General features: G+C 43.8%; 1 long non-coding RNA gene across 11 annotated transcripts in view; it reads left to right on the top strand.

Moving 5' to 3' along the window:
• Positions 1-16,427, top strand: part of LOC307181428 — a 914,212-nt gene that overhangs the window by 188,321 nt on the left and 709,464 nt on the right. For all 11 annotated transcript variants that reach the window (XR_013826748.1, XR_013826749.1, XR_013826750.1 and 8 more), the window contains one exon: positions 14,448-14,529. This is a non-coding gene — a long non-coding RNA (uncharacterized lncRNA). The remainder of the gene's footprint in view (positions 1-14,447; positions 14,530-16,427) is intronic.

Here is a 16,427-nt window from a genome sequence, read left to right on the forward strand (position 1 = left end):
AAGGAGTAGCTCTTGTCTATTCCATATTTGGCTTAAGGAACTTTATCTGTGCTCATTTCAATCTCTGGTTTTATGCAGCACCCCAACTCACCTTTCCCCTTAAGCAAGCATAAGTTGGTTTTCTAAATTTGAGAACCTGTTCTGTTTTGGAATTCAGTTCCTGTGTAGCCAAGTTTACATTCCGTGTATTAGTGATATCTTATGATGTTTCTTTTTCTGTGTGACTTATTTCAGTTAGAATCATCGTACCTGAGTCTACTCATTATGCTGCTACGGGCCTGATGACATAGATTTCATTGCTGAGTGATACTGCATTGTACGTAAGTACCACACGTTCTTTATCCATTTTTCACTTTCTGCGATGTTGAACTTGTACTGTAAACGAGGTTCTTGTAAACAGAGCCGTTCCAAACTTTGGGGTGGCTGTGTCTTTTTGATTTTAATTTCCCTAAGCTTAAGGACCATAAGTGGAAGTGCCCTAGGCTCTGTTGCTTTGTTTTTTAGATGTTTCAGGAAACACCATACATTTCTCCCGAGTGGTTGTTGGCAATTTACATCCCGCCCATCAGCATAACAAGGCTCCCAGTTCTCCATGGCCTGTCCTGCCTTTCTGGATTTTACACTTTTTTCAGATGGCCCTTTTGACCGGGGGGAAGTGAGACTTCATTGTAGTGCAGATTTCCTTTGCAAGCTTGCTTGGTTGGCCAAAAAGGGTGTATGCGTTTTTTCCTGAATATATTCAGGAAAAAACGCATACGCCCTTTTTGGCCAAGTGCATCATTGTGGACGTTCTGCCTCTTTTCCTATGCTTTCAATGCAATTCCAGTCTACCTCCTGAAATCGGTTTCCTGCAATTCTGCCCCGCTTTCAAGTCCTCTTGGCAGCCTTACTTCAGTCTATTTTTGGACGATAGCTGTCATTTATAACTCTGCAGGTTTGTGAATTACAGTGCCCCTGAGCTCCTTTCTTCAACTCGCTTTCTTTTGAGCTGGCCGCAACACCGCAGGATGGCTTCAGGCCCTAATCTGGTTCCGGTACGGCACGCTGAGCCTTTGGTTATTTCCTCTTCCTGTTGGGAAATGAGAGTTAAATTTGCCCGTCCAGACACCTCCAGCTAGCCTCTCATTGGTTCTCGCTATTCCTGTTCATCTTCCGCAGAAATTGCAAACTGTGCCAAACAGGAGGTTAAAGGCGCTGACTCTCCAAGTGGGGAGAGTGTTAGTAAAGCGTCTGGAATGTTGCACCCGAGTACCAGGGGAGGAAAACTGAGACATATTTGAACACGTCTCCCGTTCACATGGTTGATCATACTTGGGTTCCACATGCATGTTTTAGCTGAAGGAAGAATACCTTAAACCTGGAGAGTTGAGACCCGTGTAATGGGTACCATGCAATATGACTTCAAAGGGTCTTCATTTGCTCACCGAACCTCTCCAATCCTATCACTGCTGCGTTTTTGCCCCTGTACACATGCTTGATTCTCTTTCGGAGACATAGCAATCCATAGGTTTTAAGATACTTACTAGTCAGGTACATTCTTAGGCGTTTAATATGCGGTGTTGAGTCCATTTCGTTGAGCAAGGAGTAGCTCTTGTCTATTCCATATTTGACTTAAGGAACTTTATCTGTGCTCATTTCAATCTCTGGTTTTATGCAGCACCCCAACTCACCTTTCCCCTTAAGCAAGCATAAGTTGGTTTTCTAAATTTGAGACCCTGTTCTGTTCTGTAATTCAGTTCCTGTGTAGCCAAGTTTACATTCCGTGTATTACTGATATCTTATGATGTTTCTTTTTCTGTGTGACTTATTTCAGTTAGAATCATCATACCTGAATCCACTCATTGTGCTGCTAAGGGCCTGATGACACAGATTTCATTGCTGAGTGATATTGCTTTGTAAGTAAATACCACAACTTCTTTATCCATTTTTCACTTTCTGCGATGTTGAACTTGTACTGTAAACGAGGTTCTTGTAAACAGAGCCGTTCCAAACTTTGGGGTGGCTGTGTCTTTTTGATTTTAATTTCGCTAAGCTATAGGACCATAAGTGGAAGTGCCCTAGGCTCTGTTGCTTTGTTTTTTAGATGTTTCAGGAAACACCATACATTTCTCCCGAGTGGTTGTTGGCAATTTACATCCCGCCCATCAGCATAACAAGGCTCCCAGTTCTCCATGGCCTGTCCTGCCTTTCTGGATTTTACACTTTTTTCAGATGGCCCTTTTGACCGGGGGGAAGTGAGACTTCATTGTAGTGCAGATTTCCTTTGCAAGTTTACTTGGTTGGCCAAAAAGGGCGTATGCGTTTTTTCCTGAATATATTCAGGAAAAAACGCATACGCCCTTTTTGGCCAAGTGCATCATTGTGGACGTTCTGCCTCTTTTCCTATGCTTTCAATGCAATTCCAGTCTACCTCCTGAAATCGGTTTCCTGCAATTCTGCCCCGCTTTCAAGTCCTCTTGGCAGCCTTACTTCAGTCTATTTTTGGACGATAGCTGTCATTTATAACTCTGCAGGTTTGTGAATTACAGTGCCCCTGAGCTCCTTTCTTCAACTCGCTTTCTTGTGACCTGGCCGCAACACCGCAGGATGGCTTCAGGCCCTAATCTGGTTCCAGCCCGGCATGCTGAGCCTTTGGTTAATTCCTCTTCCTGGTGGGAAATGAGAGTTAAATTTGCCCGTTCAGACACCTCCAGCTAGTCTCTCATTGGTTCTCGCTATTCCTGTTCATCTTCCGCAGAAATTGCAAACTGGGCCAAACAGGAGGGTAAAGGGACTGACTCTCCAAGTCGGGAGAGTGTTAGTAAAGCGTCTGGAATGTTGCACCCGAGTACCAGGGGAGGAAAACTGAGACATATTTGAACACGTCTCCCATTCACATGGTTGATCATACTTGGGTTCCACATGCATGTTTTAGCTGAAGGAAGAATACCTTAAACCTGGAGAGTTAAGACCCGTGTAATGGGTACCATGCAATATGACTTCAAAGGGTCTTCATTTGCTCACCGAACCTCTCCAATCCTATCACTGCTGCGTTTATGCCCCTGTACACATACTTGATTCTCTTTCGGAGACATAGCAATCCATAGGTTTTAAGATACTTACTAGTCAGGTACATTCTTAGGCGTTTAATATGGGGTGTTGAGTCCATTTCGTTGAGCAAGGAGTAGCTCTTGTCTATTCCATATTTGACTTAAGAAGTTTATCTGTGCTCATTTCAATCTCTGGTTTTATGCAGCACCCCAACTCACCTTTCCCCTTAAGCAAGCATAAGTTGGTTTTCTAAATTTGAGACCCTGTTCTGTTCTGTAATTCAGTTCCTGTGTAGCCAAGTTTACATTCCGTGTATTACTGATATCTTATGATGTTTCTTTTTCTGTGTGACTTATTTCAGTTAGAATCATCATACCTGAATCCACTCATTGTGCTGCTAAGGGCCTGATGACACAGATTTCATTGATGAGTGATGTTGCTTTGTAAGTAAATACAACAACTTCTTTATCCATTTTTCACTTTCTGCGATGTTGAACTTGTACTGTAAACGAGGTTCTTGTAAACAGAGCCGTTCCAAACTTTGGGGTGGCTGTGTCTTTTTGATTTTAATTTCCCTAAGCTATAGGACCATAAGTGGAAGTGCCCTAGGTTCTGTTGCTTTGTTTTTTAGATGTTTCAGGAAACACCATACACTTCTCCCGAGTGGTTGTTGGCAATTTACATCCCGCCCTTCAGCATAACAAGGCTCCCAGTTCTCCATGGCCTGTCCTGCCTTTCTGGATTTTACACTTTTTTCAGATGGCCCTTTTGACCGGGGGGAAGTGAGACTTCATTGTAGTGCAGATTTCCTTTGCAAGCTTGCTTGGTTGGCCAAAAAGGGCGTATGCGTTTTTTCCTGAATATATTCAGGAAAAAACGCATACGCCCTTTTTGGCCAAGTGCATCATTGTGGACGTTCTGCCTCTTTTCCTATGCTTTCAATGCAATTCCAGTCTACCTCCTGAAATCGGTTTCCTGCAATTCTGCCCCGCTTTCAAGTCCTCTTGGCAGCCTTACTTCAGTCTATTTTTGGACGATAGCTGTCATTTATAACTCTGCAGGTTTGTGAATTACAGTGCCCCTGAGCTCCTTTCTTCAACTCGCTTTCTTGTGACCTGGCCGCAACACCGCAGGATGGCTTCAGGCCCTAATCTGGTTCCGGTACGGCACGCTGAGCCTTTGGTTATTTCCTCTTCCTGGTGGGAAATGAGAGTTAAATTTGCCCGTCCAGACACCTCCAGCTAGCCTCTCATTGGTTCTCGCTATTCCTGTTCATCTTCCGCAGAAATTGCAAACTGGGCCAAACAGGAGGTTAAAGGCACTGACTCTCCAAGTGGGGAGAGTGTTAGTAAAGCGTCTGGAATGTTGCACCCGAGTACCAGGGGAGGAAAACTGAGACATATTTGAACACGTCTCCCGTTCACATGGTTGATCATACTTGGGTTCCACATGCATGTTTTAGCTGAAGGAAGAATACCTTAAACCTGGAGAGTTGAGACCCGTGTAATGGGTACCATGCAATATGACTTCAAAGGGTCTTCAGTTGCTCACCGAACCTCTCCAATCCTATCACTGCTGCGTTTATGCCCCTGTACACTTGCTTGATTCTCTTTTGGACACATAGCAATCCATAGGTTTTACGATACTTACTAGTCAGGTACATTCTTAGGCGTTTAATATGGGGTGTTGAGTCCATTTCGTTGAGCAAGGAGTAGCTCTTGTCTATTCCATATTTGACTTAAGGAACTTTATCTGTGCTCATTTCAATCTCTGGTTTTATGCAGCACCCCAACTCACCTTTCCCCTTAAGCAAGCATAAGTTGGTTTTCTAAATTTGAGACCCTGTTCTGTTCTGTAATTCAGTTCCTGTGTAGCCAAGTTTCCATTCCGTGTATTACTGATATCTTATGATGTTTCTTTTTCTGTGTGACTTATTTCAGTTAGAATCATCATACCTGAATCCACTCATTGTGCTGCTAAGGGCCTGATGACACAGATTTCATTGCTGAGTGATATTGCTTTGTAAGTAAATACCACAACTTCTTTATCCATTTTTCACTTTCTGCGATGTTGAACTTGTACTGTAAACGAGGTTCTTGTAAACAGAGCCGTTCCAAACTTTGGGATGGCTGTGTCTTTTTGATTTTAATTTCGCTAAGCTATAGGACCATAAGTGGAAGTGCCCTAGGCTCTGTTGCTTTGTTTTTTAGATGTTTCAGGAAACACCATACATTTCTCCCGAGTGGTTGTTGGCAATTTACATCCCGCCCATCAGCATAACAAGGCTCCCAGTTCTCCATGGCCTGTCCTGCCTTTCTGGATTTTACACTTTTTTCAGATGGCCCTTTTGACCGGGGGGAAGTGAGACTTCATTGTAGTGCAGATTTCCTTTGCAAGTTTACTTGGTTGGCCAAAAAGGGCGTATGCGTTTTTTCCTGAATATATTCAGGAAAAAACGCATACGCCCTTTTTGGCCAAGTGCATCATTGTGGACGTTCTGCCTCTTTTCCTATGCTTTCAATGCAATTCCAGTCTACCTCCTGAAATCGGTTTCCTGCAATTCTGTCCCGCTTTCAAGTCCTCTTGGCAGCCTTACTTCAGTCTATTTTTGGACGATAGCTGTCATTTATAACTCTGCAGGTTTGTGAATTACAGTGCCCCTGAGCTCCTTTCTTCAACTCGCTTTCTTGTGACCTGGCCGCAACACCGCAGGATGGCTTCAGGCCCTAATCTGGTTCCAGCCCGGCATGCTGAGCCTTTGGTTAATTCCTCTTCCTGGTGGGAAATGAGAGTTAAATTTGCCCGTTCAGACACCTCCAGCTAGTCTCTCATTGGTTCTCGCTATTCCTGTTCATCTTCCGCAGAAATTGCAAACTGGGCCAAACAGGAGGGTAAAGGGACTGACTCTCCAAGTCGGGAGAGTGTTAGTAAAGCGTCTGGAATGTTGCACCCGAGTACCAGGGAAGGAAAACTGAGACATATTTGAACACGTCTCCCATTCACATGGTTGATCATACTTGGGTTCCACATGCATGTTTTAGCTGAAGGAAGAATACCTTAAACCTGGAGAGTTAAGACCCGTGTAATGGGTACCATGCAATATGACTTCAAAGGGTCTTCATTTGCTCACCGAACCTCTCCAATCCTATCACTGCTGCGTTTATGCCCCTGTACACATACTTGATTCTCTTTCGGAGACATAGCAATCCATAGGTTTTAAGATACTTACTAGTCAGGTACATTCTTAGGCGTTTAATATGGGGTGTTGAGTCCATTTCGTTGAGCAAGGAGTAGCTCTTGTCTATTCCATATTTGACTTAAGAAGTTTATCTGTGCTCATTTCAATCTCTGGTTTTATGCAGCACCCCAACTCACCTTTCCCCTTAAGCAAGCATAAGTTGGTTTTCTAAATTTGAGACCCTGTTCTGTTCTGTAATTCAGTTCCTGTGTAGCCAAGTTTACATTCCGTGTATTACTGATATCTTATGATGTTTCTTTTTCTGTGTGACTTATTTCAGTTAGAATCATCATACCTGAATCCACTCATTGTGCTGCTAAGGGCCTGATGACACAGATTTCATTGATGAGTGATGTTGCTTTGTAAGTAAATACAACAACTTCTTTATCCATTTTTCACTTTCTGCGATGTTGAACTTGTACTGTAAACGAGGTTCTTGTAAACAGAGCCGTTCCAAACTTTGGGGTGGCTGTGTCTTTTTGATTTTAATTTCCCTAAGCTATAGGACCATAAGTGGAAGTGCCCTAGGTTCTGTTGCTTTGTTTTTTAGATGTTTCAGGAAACACCATACACTTCTCCCGAGTGGTTGTTGGCAATTTACATCCCGCCCTTCAGCATAACAAGGCTCCCAGTTCTCCATGGCCTGTCCTGCCTTTCTGGATTTTACACTTTTTTCAGATGGCCCTTTTGACCGGGGGGAAGTGAGACTTCATTGTAGTGCAGATTTCCTTTGCAAGCTTGCTTGGTTGGCCAAAAAGGGCGTATGCGTTTTTTCCTGAATATATTCAGGAAAAAACGCATACGCCCTTTTTGGCCAAGTGCATCATTGTGGACGTTCTGCCTCTTTTCCTATGCTTTCAATGCAATTCCAGTCTACCTCCTGAAATCGGTTTCCTGCAATTCTGCCCCGCTTTCAAGTCCTCTTGGCAGCCTTACTTCAGTCTATTTTTGGACGATAGCTGTCATTTATAACTCTGCAGGTTTGTGAATTACAGTGCCCCTGAGCTCCTTTCTTCAACTCGCTTTCTTGTGACCTGGCCGCAACACCGCAGGATGGCTTCAGGCCCTAATCTGGTTCCGGTACGGCACGCTGAGCCTTTGGTTATTTCCTCTTCCTGGTGGGAAATGAGAGTTAAATTTGCCCGTCCAGACACCTCCAGCTAGCCTCTCATTGGTTCTCGCTATTCCTGTTCATCTTCCGCAGAAATTGCAAACTGGGCCAAACAGGAGGTTAAAGGCACTGACTCTCCAAGTGGGGAGAGTGTTAGTAAAGCGTCTGGAATGTTGCACCCGAGTACCAGGGGAGGAAAACTGAGACATATTTGAACACGTCTCCCGTTCACATGGTTGATCATACTTGGGTTCCACATGCATGTTTTAGCTGAAGGAAGAATACCTTAAACCTGGAGAGTTGAGACCCGTGTAATGGGTACCATGCAATATGACTTCAAAGGGTCTTCAGTTGCTCACCGAACCTCTCCAATCCTATCACTGCTGCGTTTATGCCCCTGTACACTTGCTTGATTCTCTTTTGGACACATAGCAATCCATAGGTTTTACGATACTTACTAGTCAGGTACATTCTTAGGCGTTTAATATGGGGTGTTGAGTCCATTTCGTTGAGCAAGGAGTAGCTCTTGTCTATTCCATATTTGACTTAAGGAACTTTATCTGTGCTCATTTCAATCTCTGGTTTTATGCAGCACCCCAACTCACCTTTCCCCTTAAGCAAGCATAAGTTGGTTTTCTAAATTTGAGACCCTGTTCTGTTCTGTAATTCAGTTCCTGTGTAGCCAAGTTTACATTCCGTGTATTACTGATATCTTATGATGTTTCTTTTTCTGTGTGACTTAGTTCAGTTAGAATCATCATACCTGAATCCACTCATTGTGCTGCTAAGGGCCTGATGACACAGATTTCATTGCTGAGTGATATTGCTTTGTAAGTAAATACCACAACTTCTTTATCCATTTTTCACTTTCTGCGATGTTGAACTTGTACTGTAAACGAGGTTCTTGTAAACAGAGCCGTTCCAAACTTTGGGGTGGCTGTGTCTTTTTGATTTTAATTTCCCTAAGCTATAGGACCATAAGTGGAAGTGCCCTAGGTTCTGTTGCTTTGTTTTTTAGATGTTTCAGGAAACACCATACACTTCTCCCGAGTGGTTGTTGGCAATTTACATCCCGCCCATCAGCATAACAAGGCTCCCAGTTCTCCATGGCCTGTCCTGCCTTTCTGGATTTTACACTTTTTTCAGATGGCCCTTTTGACCGGGGGGAAGTGAGACTTCATTGTAGTGCAGATTTCCTTTGCAAGCTTGCTTGGTTGGCCAAAAAGGGCGTATGCGTTTTTTCCTGAATATATTCAGGAAAAAACGCATACGCCCTTTTTGGCCAAGTGCATCATTGTGGACGTTCTGCCTCTTTTCCTATGCTTTCAATGCAATTCCAGTCTACCTCCTGAAATCGGTTTCCTGCAATTCTGCCCCGCTTTCAAGTCCTCTTGGCAGCCTTACTTCAGTCTATTTTTGGACGATAGCTGTCATTTATAACTCTGCAGGTTTGTGAATTACAGTGCCCCTGAGCTCCTTTCTTCAACTCGCTTTCTTGTGACCTGGCCGCAACACCGCAGGATGGCTTCAGGCCCTAATCTGGTTCCGGCCCGGCATGCTGAGCCTTTGGTTAATTCCTCTTCCTGGTGGGAAATGAGAGTTAAATTTGCCCGTCCAGACACCTCCAGCTAGCCTCTCATTGGTTCTCGCTATTCCTGTTCATCTTCCGCAGAAATTGCAAACTGGGCCAAACAGGAGGTTAAAGGCACTGACTCTCCAAGTGGGGAGAGTGTTAGTAAAGCGTCTGGAATGTTGCACCCGAGTACCAGGGGAGGAAAACTGAGACATATTTGAACACGTCTCCCGTTCACATGGTTGATCATACTTGGGTTCCACATGCATGTTTAAGCTGAAGGAAGAATACCTTAAACCTGGAGAGTTGAGACCCGTGTAATGGGTACCATGCAATATGACTTCAAAGGGTCTTCAGTTGCTCACCGAACCTCTCCAATCCTATCACTGCTGCGTTTATGCCCCTGTACACTTGCTTGATTCTCTATTGGACACATAGCAATCCATAGGTTTTACGATACTTACTAGTCAGGTACATTCTTAGGCGTTTAATATGGGGTGTTGAGTCCATTTCGTTGAGCAAGGAGTAGCTCTTGTCTATTCCATATTTGACTTAAGGAACTTTATCTGTGCTCATTTCAATCTCTGGTTTTATGCAGCACCCCAACTCACCTTTCCCCTTAAGCAAGCATAAGTTGGTTTTCTAAATTTGAGACCCTGTTCTGTTCTGTAATTCAGTTCCTGTGTAGCCAAGTTTACATTCCGTGTATTACTGATATCTTATGATGTTTCTTTTTCTGTGTGACTTAGTTCAGTTAGAATCATCATACCTGAATCCACTCATTGTGCTGCTAAGGGCCTGATGACACAGATTTCATTGCTGAGTGATATTGCTTTGTAAGTAAATACCACAACTTCTTTATCCATTTTTCACTTTCTGCGATGTTGAACTTGTACTGTAAACGAGGTTCTTGTAAACAGAGCCGTTCCAAACTTTGGGATGGCTGTGTCTTTTTGATTTTAATTTCCCTAAGCTATAGGACCATAAGTGGAAGTGCCCTAGGTTCTGTTGCTTTGTTTTTTAGATGTTTCAGGAAACACCATACACTTCTCCCGAGTGGTTGTTGGCAATTTACATCCCGCCCATCAGCATAACAAGGCTCCCAGTTCTCCATGGCCTGTCCTGCCTTTCTGGATTTTACACTTTTTTCAGATGGCCCTTTTGACCGGGGGGAAGTGAGACTTCATTGTAGTGCAGATTTCCTTTGCAAGCTTGCTTGGTTGGCCAAAAAGGGCGTATGCGTTTTTTCCTGAATATATTCAGGAAAAAACGCATACGCCCTTTTTGGCCAAGTGCATCATTGTGGACGTTCTGCCTCTTTTCCTATGCTTTCAATGCAATTCCAGTCTACCTCCTGAAATCGGTTTCCTGCAATTCTGCCCCGCTTTCAAGTCCTCTTGGCAGCCTTACTTCAGTCTATTTTTGGACGATAGCTGTCATTTATAACTCTGCAGGTTTGTGAATTACAGTGCCCCTGAGCTCCTTTCTTCAACTCGCTTTCTTGTGACCTGGCCGCAACACCGCAGGATGGCTTCAGGCCCTAATCTGGTTCCGGCCCGGCATGCTGAGCCTTTGGTTAATTCCTCTTCCTGGTGGGAAATGAGAGTTAAATTTGCCCGTCCAGACACCTCCAGCTAGCCTCTCATTGGTTCTCGCTATTCCTGTTCATCTTCCGCAGAAATTGCAAACTGGGCCAAACAGGAGGTTAAAGGGACTGACTCTCCAAGTGGGGAGAGTGTTAGTAAAGCGTCTGGAATGTTGCACCCGAGTACCAGGGGAGGAAAACTGAGACATATTTGAACACGTCTCCCGATCACATGGTTGATCATACTCTAGGTTCCACATGCATGTTTTAGCTGAAGGAAGAATACCTTAAACCTGGGTAGTTGAAACCCGTGGAATGGGTACCATGCAATATGACTTCAAAGGGTCTTCATTTGCTCACCGAACCTCTCCAATCCTATCACTGCTGCGTTTATGCCCCTGTACACATGCTTGATTCTCTTTCGGAGACATAGCAATCCATAGGTTTTAAGATACTTACTAGTCAGGTACATTCTTAGGCGTTTAATATGCGGTGTTGAGTCCATTTCATTGAGCAAGGAGTAGCTCTTGTCTATTCCATATTTGGCTTAAGGAACTTTATCTGTGCTCATTTCAATCTCTGGTTTTATGCAGCACCCCAACTCACCTTTACCCTTAAGCAAGCATAAGTTGGTTTTCTAAATTTGAGGCCCTGTTCTGTTCTGTAATTCAGTTCCTGTGAGGCCAAGTTTCCATTCCGTGTATTACTGATATCTTATGATGTTTCTTTTTCTGTGTGACTTATTTCAGTTAGAATCGTCATACCTGAATCCACTCGTTGTGCTGCTAAGGGCCTGATGACACAGATTTCATTGCTGAGTGATATTGCTTTGTAAGTAAATACCACAACTTCTTTATCCATTTTTCACTTTCTGCGATGTTGAACTTGTACTGTAAACGAGGTTCTTGTAAACAGAGCCGTTCAAAACTTTGGGGTGGCTGTGTCTTTTTGATTTTAATTTCCCTAAGCTATAGGACCATAAGTGGAAGTGCCCTAGGTTCTGTTGCTTTGTTTTTTAGATGTTTCAGGAAACACCATACACTTCTCCCGAGTGGTTGTTGGCAATTTACATCCCGCCCATCAGCATAACAAGGCTCCCAGTTCTCCATGGCCTGTCCTGCCTTTCTGGATTTTACACCTTTTTCAGATAGCCCTTTTGACCGGGGGGAAGTGAGACTTCATTGTAGTGCAGATTTCCTTTGCAAGCTTGCTTGGTTGGCCAAAAAGGGCGTATGCGTTTTTTCCTGAATATATTCAGGAAAAAACGCATACGCCCTTTTTGGCCAAGTGCATCATTGTGGACGTTCTGCCTCTTTTCCTATGCTTTCAATGCAATTCCAGTCTACCTCCTGAAATCGGTTTCCTGCAATTCTGCCCCGCTTTCAAGTCCTCTTGGCAGCCTTACTTCAGTCTATTTTTGGACGATAGCTGTCATTTATAACTCTGCAGGTTTGAGAATTACAGTGCCCTTGAGCTCCTTTCTTCAACTTGCTTTCTTGTGACCTGGCCGCAACACCGCAGGATGGCTTCAGGCCCTAATCTGGTTCCGGCACGGCACGCTGTGCCTTTGGTTATTTCTTCTTCCTGGTGGGAAATGAGAGTTAAATTTGCCCGTCCAGACACCTCCAGCTAGTCTCTCATTGGTTCTCGCTATTCCTGTTCATCTTCCGCAGAAATTGCAAACTGGGCCAAACAGGAGGTTAAAGGCGCTGACTCTCCAAGTGGGGAGAGTGTTAGTAAAGCGTCTGGAATGTTGCACCCTAGTACCAGGGGAGGAAAACTGAGACATATTTGAACACGTCTCCCGTTCACATGGTTGATCATACTTGGGTTCCACATGCATGTTTTAGCTGAAGGAAGACTACCTTAAACCTGGAGAGTTAAGACCCGTGTAATGGGTACCATGCAATATGACTTCAAAGGGTCTTCATTTGCTCACCGAACCTCTCCAATCCTATCACTGCTGCGTTTATGCCCCTGTACACATGCTTCATTCTCTTTCGGAGACATAGCAATCCATAGGTTTTAAGATACTTACTAGTCAGGTACATTCTTAGGCGTTTAATATGCGGTGTTGAGTCCATTTCATTGAGCAAGGAGTAGCTCTTGTCTATTCCATATTTGATTTAAGGAACTTTATCTGTGCTCATTTCAATCTCTGGTTTTATGCAGCACCCCAACTCACCTTTACCCTTAAGCAAGCATAAGTTGGTTTTCTAAATTCGAGACCCTGTTCTGTTCTGTAATTCAGTTCCTGTGTAGCCAAGTTTACATTCCGTGTATTACTGATATCTTATGATGTTTCTTTTTCTGTGTGACTTACTTCAGTTAGAATCATCATACCTGAATCCACTCATTGTGCTGCTAAGGGCCTGATGACACAGATTTCATTGCTGAGTGATATTGCTTTGTAAGTAAATACCACAACTTCTTTATCCATTTTTCACTTTCTGCGATGTTGAACTTGTACTGTAAACGAGGTTCTTGTAAACAGAGCTGTTCCAAACTTTGGGGTGGCTGTGTCTTTTTGATTTTAATTTCCCTAAGCTATAGGACCATAAGTGGAAGTGCCCTAGGTTCTGTGGCTTTGTTTTTTAGATGTTTCAGGAAACACCATACACTTCTCCGGAGTGGTTGTTGGCAATTTACATCCTGCCCATCAGCATAACAAGGCTCCCAGTTCTCCATGGCCTGTCCTGCCTTTCTGGATTTTACACTTTTTTCAGATGGCCCTTTTGACCGGGGGGAAGTGAGACTTCATTGTAGTGCAGATTTCTTTGCAAGCTTGCTTGGTTGGCCAAAAAGGGCGTATGCGTTTTTTCCTGAATATATTCAGGAAAATACGCATACGCCCTTTTTGGCCAAGTGCATCATTGTGGACGTTCTGCCTCTTTTCCTATGCTTTCAATGCAATTCCAGTCTACCTCCTGAAATCGGTTTCCTGCAATTCTGCCCCGCTTTCAAGTCCTCTTGGCAGCCTTACTTCAGTCTATTTTTGGAGGATAGCTGTCATTTATAACTCTGCAGGTTTGTGAATTACAGTGCCCCTGAGCTCCTTTCTTCAACTCACTTTCTTTTGAGCTGGCCGCAACACCGCAGGATGGCTTCAGGCCCTAATCTGGTTCCGGTACGGCACGCTGAGCCTTTGGTTAATTCCTCTTCCTGGTGGGAAATGAGAGTTAAATTTGCCCGTCCAGACACCTCCAGCTAGCCTCTCATTGGTTCTCGCTATTCCTGTTCCTCTTCCGCAGAAATTGCAAACTGGGCCAAACAGAAGGTTAAAGGCGCTGACTCTCCAAGTGGGGAGAGTGTTAGTAAAGCATCTGGAATGTTGCACCCGAGTACCAGGGGAGGAAAACTGAGACATATTTGAACACGTCTCCCGTTCACATGGTTGATCATACTTGGGTTCCACATGCATGTTTTAGCTGAAGGAAGAATACCTTAAACCTGGGTAGTTGAGACCCGTGGAATGGGTACCATGCAATATGACTTCAAAGGGTCTTCATTTGCTCACCGAACCTCTCCAATCCTATCACTGCTGCGTTTATGCCCCTGTACACATGCTTGATTCTCTTTTGGAGACATAGCAATCCATAGGTTTTAAGATACTTACTAGTCAGGTACATTCTTAGGCGTTTAATATGGGGTGTTGAGTCCATTTCGTTGAGCAAGGAGTAGCTCTTGTCTATTCCATATTTGGCTTAAGGAACTTTATCTGTGCTCATTTCAATCTCTGGTTTTATGCAGCATCCCAACTCACCTTTTCCCTTAAGCAAGCATAAGTTGGTTTTCTAAATTTGAGACCCTGTTCTGTTTTGGAATGCAGTTCCTGTGTAGCCAAGTTTACATTCCGTGTATTAGTGATATCTTATGATGTTACTTTTTCTGTGTGACTTATTTCATTTAGAATCATCGTACCTGAATCCACTCATTATGCTGCTACGGGCCTGATGACATAGAGTTCATTGCTGAGTGATACTGCATTGTACGTAAGTACCACAAGTTCTTTATCCATTTTTCACTTTCTGTGATATTGAACTTGTACGGTAAACGAGGTTCTTGTAAACGGAGGCGTCCCAAACTGTGGGGTGGCTGTGTCTTTTTCATTTTAATTTCCCTAAGCTATAGGACCATAAGCGGAAGTACCCTAGGCTCTGTTGCTTTGTTTTTTAGATGTTTCTGGAAACACCATACACTTCTCCCGAGTGGTTGTTGGCAATTTACATCCCGCCCATCAGCATAACAAGGCTCCCAGTTCTCCATGGCCTGTCCTGCCTTTCTGGATTTTACACTTTTTTCAGATGGCCCTTTTGACCGGGGGGAAGTGAGACTTCATTGTAGTGCAGATTTCCTTTGCAAGCTTGCTTGGTTGGCCAAAAAGGGCGTATGCGTTTTTTCCTGAATATATTCAGGAAAAAACGCATACGCCCTTTTTGGCCAAGTGGATCATTGTGGACGTTCTGCCTCTTTTCCTATGCTTACAATGCAATTCCAGTCTACCTCCTGAAATCGGTTTCCTGCAATTCTGCCCCGCTTTCAAGTCCTCTTGGCAGCCTTACTTCAGTCTATTTTTGGACGATAGCTGTCATTTATAACTCTGCAGGTTTGTGAAATACAGTGCCCCTGAGCTCCTTTCTTCAACTCGCTTTCTTGTGACCTGGCCGCAACACCGCAGGATGGCTTCAGGCCCTAATCTGGTTCCGGCCCGGCATGCTGAGCCTTTGGTTAATTCCTCTTCCTGGTGGGAAATGAGAGTTAAATTTGCCCGTCCAGACACCTCCAGCTAGCCTCTCATTGATTCTCGCTATTCCTGTTCATCTTCCGCAGAAATTGCAAACTGGGCCAAACAGGAGGTTTAAGGGACTGACTCTCCAAGTCGGGAGAGTGTTAGTAAAGCATCTGGAATGTTGCACCCGAGTACCAGGGGAGGAAAACTGAGACATATTTGAACACGTCTCCCGATCACATGGTTGATCATACTCTAGGTTCCACATGCATGTTTTAGCTGAAGGAAGAATACCTTAAACCTGGGTAGTTGAAACCCATGGAATGGGTACCATGCAATATGACTTCAAAGGGTCTTCATTTGCTCACCGAACCTCTCCAATCCTATCACTGCTGCGTTTATGCCCCTGTACACATGCTTGATTCTCTTTCGGAGACATAGCAATCCATAGGTTTTAAGATACTTACTAGTCAGGTACATTCTTAGGCGTTTAATATGCGGTGTTGAGTCCATTTCGTTGAGCAAGGAGTAGCTCTTGTCTATTCCATATTTGACTTAAGGAACTTTATCTTGCTCATTTCAATCTCTGGTTTTATGCAGCACCCCAACTCACCCTTACCCTTAAGCAAGCATAAGTTGCTTTTCTAAATTTGAGACCTTGTTCTGTTCTGTAATTCAGTTCCTGTGTAGCCAAGTTTACATTCCGTGTATTACTGATATCTTATGATGTTTCTTTTTCTGTGTGACTTATTTCAGTTAGAATCATCATACCTGAATCCACTCATTGTGCTGCTAAGGGCCTGATGACACAGATTTCATTGCTGAGTGATATTACTTTGTAAGTAAATACCACAACTTCTTTATCCATTTTTCACTTTCTGCAATGTTGAACTTGTACTGTAAACGAGGTTCTTGTAAACAGAGCCGTTCCAAACTTTGGGGTGGCTGTGTCTTTTTGATTTTAATTTCCCTAAGCTATAGGACCATAAGTGGAAGTGCCCTAGGTTCTGTTGCTTTGTTTTTTAGATGTTTCAGGAAACACCATACACTTCTCCCGAGTGGTTGTTGGCAATTTACATCCCGCCCATCAGCATAACAAGGCTCCCAGTTCTCCATGGCCTGTCCTGCCTTTCTGGATTTTACACTTTTTTCAGATGGCCC

Source organism: Stenella coeruleoalba (assembly GCF_951394435.1).
Source record: "Stenella coeruleoalba genome assembly, contig: scaffold_102, whole genome shotgun sequence".
Classification (NCBI taxonomy): Eukaryota; Metazoa; Chordata; class Mammalia; order Artiodactyla; family Delphinidae; genus Stenella; species Stenella coeruleoalba.